At 38.8% G+C, this 6,962-nt stretch overlaps 1 non-coding gene across 1 annotated transcript; it reads left to right on the top strand.

Annotated features, from left to right (window-relative positions):
• The first annotated feature begins 978 nt into the window (after positions 1-978).
• Trnas-cga lies at positions 979-1,060 on the top strand. Its single transcript has one exon. It is a non-coding gene; the product is annotated as a tRNA-Ser (tRNA).
• Positions 1,061-6,962: the final 5,902 nt, after the last annotated feature.

Genomic DNA, 6,962 nt, shown 5'->3' on the forward strand with positions numbered 1-6,962 from the left:
GAAACTAAATGTTATGCACAGGATTAGTTCTTCAGAGAAATATAACTGACTACCATTGATTATCATGTTTAATATCATATGTGTCAGAATTTTAAAAAAATATAAATGCAAATGTCGGTGAGTATTATAAATAGCATTTTGAAATTACATAATTTTTTTCATTGAGCGATTATGTTCTACATTTTGACAAATGTCCTACATTTTTTACTAATGTGTCCTACATTTCCATTAGATAATCTGGTAACCCTTTAAGCTAGTCCTCAAAATTTGCACCAGGTCGCCATATTGTCAAGGTCTAACCTGATGTAACGAGAAATTTTATCAGATAAAACGTCCTATCAGAAAACTGCTTCTTTATGAAACAAAGTCTAATTACAACTAATATTACTCGTTATGTCATTAAACCATAACATGATCAACAAAGGGTCAACGCTACTATACTGAATAATGTGCTGTATTCCGTCCCTCAATAAATTTCTCGTTAAGAAGTACGGTATTTCTAATTTATTGGTAATGTGAAATTTCATTTAAACTTGTAGCGTACTGTCTCAGGACTGTTGAAATATATAGGTTGCACACAGTAAAATAAGAGCTGCGGTACTTTACACTGACTAACAGCACGGTATTTCCCATTTATGGTCGTTTGCATCAGCCACCGTGTTAACTTAGTTTGCGCAGACATAACTATAATCTGAGCTCTTCGTTAGTGTAAAGTACTGCAGCCTTTCCGCATCAATAGCCTGCAGTTAAATGGAGTACGGGGAAAGCAGTGTCACAGGCGACGTAGTGAATCCAACCGCGTTGCGTAAGCCACTCAGTAGCAAACGCCACCGGTGACTAGATCGTCCACGCTGGCAAAGTGTGCAGTCCTTGTATAAACCGCCGGAAGAAACGTGTCGCTACCTTCGGTAACATCGATAAGTTAATCGTACAAAGCACTTGGCGAGATGTATCGATACAGGCAAGCACACTCATCGAGCTGCGGTGTCCGAGTGGTTAAGGAGTTGGACTCGAAATCCAATGGGGTTTCCCCGCACAGGTTCGAATCCTGTCCGCAGCGAAAATTTTTCTTAACAAGAAACAATAACGAATGACAAGATATTGCAATCATGATGCCATAATTTACTGGTAGATCGAAACTGCATTCATGTAATAGTATTTTGTAAATACAACTAATTTTCTCAATACCGAAAATGTTCAGGTTTTCCTTTACGTATTTACGAAAATTAAGACTTCTAGAAACAAAACAAAATTCTCATTGTCATTTCACGTACCGTAACTTGAAAATTTTATGTAATAATGCTCCCGTAAATCGCGTTAGGTGCTCGTTATTCAGAGGAAACTACACCATCGAAATAGCTCACTTATAGATTACAATTCTATGAACTAATACGTGAAACATAGATAAAAATTATTTAAGTGACTAGAGGTCCTGTAGATTAATGCGTATGCAAAAGAACAGATGAAATTGTTTAGCTTCAACTGTCTCCGACTCGGTACTACCTAACAAGGGAGAGAACTCCAATGAAAGACACATGCAGCTTAGATGCCAGTTTTACATGGGAAACGACTCCCATAAAACGAAGATCGAATTTCGGAAACTGGTTTTCACAAGATAAGGACTACAGCGGTTTGCTAAACCGATCAAGTGTCAGTTGTCCGATGTCATTTGATTTACACAAATGCCCTCTGGAAATCAGCTGGCCCGGTTTCTGATTTAGTAAGCACAATGGCTGTTTCTCTCCAGTTAACTGTGCTAGGTGAGCAACATCATACTCGGTATAATAGTGCTACTTTTCCTTCACTGCACAAAGAGTCACTCCGTCCAGTTATGCCGGTTTTTTTAAAAACAAGAAGTAATCTGACAAGCGCAGCACGTTCGAAAAACTGACAAGTGAGTGCTTGAGACTAGTTTTTTCTTGTGATATATCCACGCTGAAGATGGTGTAATTCAATGGCTAACATTTATTTCTGATTTTTTTTTTTCTGTTTTCTGTAGAAGCTTTCTGAGCGCTCATCGAAAATCGGTTGCTTGAATATCCCGACTTTATATGACTGCTATCGACCTTGAAACAAAACGTGTAAAACACTAGTAGCCTTAATTTTGTGCCATATATAATATTTAACTATGGTAAGTATTTCATACCTTGTATTTTCGTGCGATCAAGTTTAGGGTCAATAACACATTTTCTATTAACGCGACAAGCTATTGTACCATAAAATTGCCTAATAACATCAAATCTAGGTCATATAATAATAAGTATTGTGAAAGATAGGCTACACAAAATTGATACCGCTGCTCTTAAAAGTTAGATAGTTTTACTGACTCTGAATGTAATTATTTAAGACGTAACTGGCAACAGACTTTAAAAATAAAGGGTAGTACTACCAGAGAAAAGAAGCGAAAAATAGACTTCCGTTTTGCTTTTTATTTTTAAAAATACAAAATGATAAACTATGTTTTAAAACTATGTAATAACCCTACAATCTGCCCACCATTTACATTTCACTCTTAGAAAAATCATTAAAGTTATTATGAAAAAAATTATTCTCACAAGCCTTAGCGAGTTTAAAAACTAGTTGACAAAATAGGACCTTCTCTGAAAATAAAAAAATAGCATTAAACGAAACTGGAAAACGTATTAAATCGGAGAAACGTAATTTGGTTTGAAAGTAGCCCCACTGGAGAATCTTCCTGTAGGCTTTCATTCTGATACTTTATTTTTGTAACATTTAAGAAAAGATTACCTCACTTTCCTCCAGCAATTCCGTCTTTGAAAGGATATTCAGTGTTATTTCTCTCTGCCAGTTGCATGGCCATTTTTCACAAGTCATTACGAATAAGTCCAAAGAAAGAAGCTTCCATAACAAGACAATATAGTCCAACTGTTCTTCGAAGTCTTTAACCAAAATTGTAGATGTGCCTATTGTTTTTACTACTTTCTGGTGTACCGTACGTCATGTTGAAAAGCCTCATAAGCGCTTTTATTTTGGTGCGGGGGGGGGGGGGGGGGGATGAGACATGAAATTGTTTACTGGCCTTCTGTCAACCCATCTTTTTCTAAACTGCGTCAAAAGCTTTAGTCATTTTAGGAAGACTCCACTTTCTTTGATCAGCTTTCCCAGTGCTCCTCTTACAACCTGCTGTAGAATTCCAAGAGAATAAGAGTCTGTAGAACTTACACATGAGTAACTAAGGGGGCCAGTTTAAGAAACTGAAGGGGATCCAGTTTACGCAACTAAAACCCATATTTTGTTAACCAAATAAATTTTTAACCAAAACATCTGAACGAAACCGTTTGACCACAATATTACAGATAGCTGAGCCACAGTGGAAAGGATGGAGCGATTGATTGAACTGTATCTTTTAAAACCTTTATTAAAGACCACAGTTGTATAAAACTTCGCTCGCTGATGGACTACACAATAATTTCTCTTTAATTGAGCCACAATTACTGCAACAATATTAAAAATTGAAACACTGAAACACTTAATTTCGGAAGCAAATATTTAAAAAATAATACTTTAGTTCTGAAATAAACCTTAGAAGGGAACCAACGAACTCTCAGTCAAATCAGTAAACCTCACAGTTTAATACAGCAACCGAAACTTTATCCTACAATAAACATCAACGGAGTTTACTTTACGCAACTATTAAAGAATATTCTATCTCAGTGACTTACGAGCCTCACATAAACATAGCAACTGATAGCAGTAAAAATCAGTAACACTTCAGAAAAGAATCTATAGCACCAGGTGTTAAAGCACACTGAGTAGTGTGAAATGGGACGTAGATTCATTTTTTTTTTTATAGAGGGCCAGGTATTTTTGTCCCGGCCACTCCCTCACAGGACTATTAGAAACCAGCATTAGCTATGTCAGTCCACAAAAACACAATACAGTATCGGCCCTTACATCTGAAACAGCTCAGTATCAGACATCTGCATAAACAATCTCCTCGAACCTACTAGTACAGTTAGCGTTTCAGCTTCAGTCATTCTAGCCACTTTCGTGGTCTAATACCAGAGTATTAATAACTGTTTCAACAAGTGGATCGGAGCCAGTTGCTTATATAGTACCATCCTCATTACATAACAGCATTTAGCAAATGTGCTCTGAGCAGCTGTTACAATCCAACATAAAGTGACGCAATTATAGAACACCACCAGTTTTAATCACCAAGATCAGTAGCAAGAAACGGAAGCACCATCTAATACTGTAACGCTAAAAACGACAATAATGTTGCCGGGGGGGGGGGGGGGCAATACCTGTAGCAAATAGTCCACCAACACAACGGCTGCATTTCGCTTCACGCACCTGTTCTCCAGGGACACATTATGTGCAGGCTACCTGCTGCAAGACACTGTCTATCTCACACACACCGTGCGAGACACTATAATCGCCCTGTCCAGCGTAGCCTCCAGTACACAAACAGCAGCCCTACCAACCAACCCCGCCCCGCTTACGACAACCAGCATAGTGTCCTCCAGTCCTCGTCGGCAACTGTTACTCTGCCGCCAACTTCCTTCTTCCCCCAGAGCTTACTCTTTCACCCAGATAAATTAATTTGAAGCAGAGAGTTTGCGCTACAGCAGGGCAAGGAAGTCTGTCAGTCTAGTTCGGTTGTTGCCAATAGAGATGATAATGCCGTACACAGCGCAATAAACATTAGCCTTAAAAATGGTTCAAATGGCTCTGAGCACTATGGGACTTAATATCTGAGGTCATCAGTCCCCTAAAACTTAGAACTACTTAAACCTAACTAACCTAAGGACATCACACACATCCATGCCCGAGGCAGGATTCGAACCTGCGAAAGTAGCGGTCGCGCGATTCCACACTGAAGCGCCTAGAAGCGCTCGGCCACACCAGCCGGCAAACATTAGCCTTAAACGTTATTAGCCAAGGATACGTATACAGACCTGTCAATATTTTGAAGAAATAACGAAAAACGTTTTCCATCGACGGAGGACGTAATGGCGTACTGATAAGTAACAAGTTAAGTGTACGATTTGTGCACTCCACTACAGAGTGGTGCAAGCCTAAACCACGATCTGCAATTGATTCCACTAGAGTTCAATAGAATTCAGAGCCAAGTGACGCCCTACACGATATTACGCAGGTATACCAGTTTCCTTGGCTCTTCAGTTTATTTATCACGTAATTATCACGATTGTGGAAAATCGCCGTCTTACGGACCAGTGCAGGCAAAGTTTGTCCCATCACAAGGTGTACGAATGGAATATGAAACTCAACCACAAACTGTAGTGAAGTTTGCTAAATACTATGCAATATTGTAGATTAAAGAGTAAGCATATATCCGCCTTCATCATTCGAGTAATTATTGTTCTGTCTTAAACATTCTTGCTGGTTACTGGAGAAAATTCACCAACGCCTCATTCTCGATAAGGACATCCGAATAATAGCTTTCACAGATGAGAGACGAAGAGTATTGTACGAAGACTACCGAATCAAGTAGCTCAGTCACACAACTTGCTTCCTGGTATTTTCCATCGATTTTCTAAATAATTTACAAGTGTATTCTGCCAGCAACAGCTCGATATGTGGCGGAGAGTACTGAAATACTGGAAGAAAAACAAACGCGTCTCGTTATGGCCATTTCAGTAACGTAATATCATATTCACTCCTCCCAAGATTCGTTAGTAGTTACAGAGCATCATTAACAGTTACTTTTATGTCGACGGGTATTTAACAGTCTCTATCCTCTTTAGCGAAGGTTCCATTAAGATGACGGCATTTTTCGTGAAGCAAATACCGAGAGCGTTTTCAGTCTGACTTTTCAATGTTTGCGATTAACACACAGAGTATAGTGATTGTAAGGACATATGAGAGCAAGATCAGAAGTTCTCAGTCTTCCACGAACGTAAAAGTGTTATCAATAATATTTTGTTATTTTTTAAGAGTATGTTGGTACAAGACGTAAGCAGCAGTAAGATAGCTTGACCTGCAAATTATATTTGTTTCTGTGTCTGTAAACTAAATGTATCGTGGTACAAATAGATAAATTGCATCGATATAGTGTCATAAAACTCTTTGATTTGGCTAATTTGTGATCAACGAAAATTCACATAAAGTTGGTGAAGATTTGTAAGAAATCAGGTCCATCTTTAAAAACATCGGGAAGCTAAACAACGCTTGAAGAAGATCAACGTGAAGGACTTCTCAGAAATAAAATTACAGTTGGTAACATAGTCAAAGTGCACAATATGGTATGAGACCGTCGTCGATGAAAACTGTGTAAACTGTCTGACGCGGCAGACATATCATAAGAAAGAGCAGAACTAGAAAGCTTTGAGTGAGATGGAGGATGTTCAATACTGACTACAATGAATACCCTAGGAAAGTTTGGGACGTTTATAAAGACTCCAACTGGGTTTGTGCACAAATTTGTTAACGGAGACGGAACGTGGGACCACAACTTCACGCCATTACAGTAAACAAAATCGTGGCCTGCATTACAGCAAACGAAATCGAAATCATCTCCTGGAAAGATTATGGTCAGAGTTTTCTGGGGTCAAATGTAATCTTTTATCCGATTACCTTGCACAAACACTGTCAATATTTCGCTAGTCATCTGGACCAACTGGAGCAAATAATAAATACCTGAGAAGTTGCTTCGATTACAAAATAAAAAAGTCGACTTTCCTCAGGCTAATGAACATCGTCTCATATGTGCCGTGGCAATGGGAAAGGGAAGGAATGTGAAGCACTAATTCCTAAAATAGTCACGAAAAAACCACATGTCACACGTTATGACTTCCAAAGGAAGGACGATTGGGGTTTAACGAAGCACGGACGACGAAGTTGTTAGACACACAGCAGAGGCTCGAATCCGTGTAAGACAGAGAAGGAAAACGTAGTCCTTTTCACAAGAATCATGTCAGAGTTTGAGTTTAGAGATTCAGAGGAATCTCGGAAAACGAATACGAGATGCCATTCTC

Source organism: Schistocerca americana, chromosome 1, assembly GCF_021461395.2.
Source record: "Schistocerca americana isolate TAMUIC-IGC-003095 chromosome 1, iqSchAmer2.1, whole genome shotgun sequence".
NCBI lineage: Eukaryota > Metazoa > Arthropoda > Insecta > Orthoptera > Acrididae > Schistocerca > Schistocerca americana.